Raw genomic sequence first — 995 nt, 5'->3', positions numbered from 1 at the left:
TGCACATTGTTCTACTTCAACTGTTAAACTACTGGGGAGAGTAATGGATAGGTCAAGGCATTTCATATGCTCAAACACTTGTCACTTGTGAAAAAAGTCACTTGACATTTAGGAACCAATGAATTAGAAAGCAGTAGGATAGGGTGCCTTCCAGGACTTCCATTTCCCATCAGGCAGACACATCAATCTGCTTGTGAAACCTGACATATTAGTCATGACCGTAAGGGCTGCTGCCAACAGTACCTCCACATCTGTACATTTGCTACAGGTGCAGACTCTTGGGCATGCAGCTTTGGGAAAACAAAAGTAAAGATCCCTGGTGTCTGTGTATCTCTGGGAGCCTTTCAGGAACCCTCAGCCAGCCCCGACAGATTCAGGCAACAAAAACCCTCAAACTCCTCCCACTGATGATTATGTAGTAGGAGATTGCGGCGCGATTTTGTAGGGTGACTTGCCTTGTTGTTTTGTCATCTGCCAGGAGGTCAGAAAGTGCAGCTGATGTAATATTGGCCTGTTTAGCAACCCAACACTCCAGGTGTGACAATGCACCTCGAGCTTTGGCTGCAGACACCCGTGGCAAAAATACGGTGATTGCAACACCTTTTGGTTCAGACCAATGTACGATTTCAGAATCACTATTTGGGTCCAAATTCCTTAAGTTTCTCTTTTTGTGGGCTGAATTGTGGGCACTGGTTTTGGTTCACCAATCCATGATTTGGGCCTTGTTGGGTGTAAACAGGCTCAGCTTTCCAATGGTGCATGGACCTCTGATCAGACAAGAGGGGATGCCCTGCCCACGCTCTGTCACCACAAATAAGGAAAAACTCTTTAGGGAGGGCATGGGGCTTATTATCAGTGGGGACGACATCTCCACATGGGAAAGGCTGGATGGCAGCTGTTATCCTTGTAAGGCGGAGCTTCAGCATCTGTCTAGGCAGAAATTCAAGCTTCACTTACTGACTGTTGTGTAGCTTCCAAGTGAGGAAGAGTGTAGA

This window comes from Melospiza melodia, chromosome 13 (genome assembly GCF_035770615.1).
Source record: "Melospiza melodia melodia isolate bMelMel2 chromosome 13, bMelMel2.pri, whole genome shotgun sequence".
NCBI classification, from domain to species: domain Eukaryota; kingdom Metazoa; phylum Chordata; class Aves; order Passeriformes; family Passerellidae; genus Melospiza; species Melospiza melodia.
The sequence above is the reverse complement of the archived record's forward strand: the minus strand, read 5'-3'. Positions refer to the sequence as shown.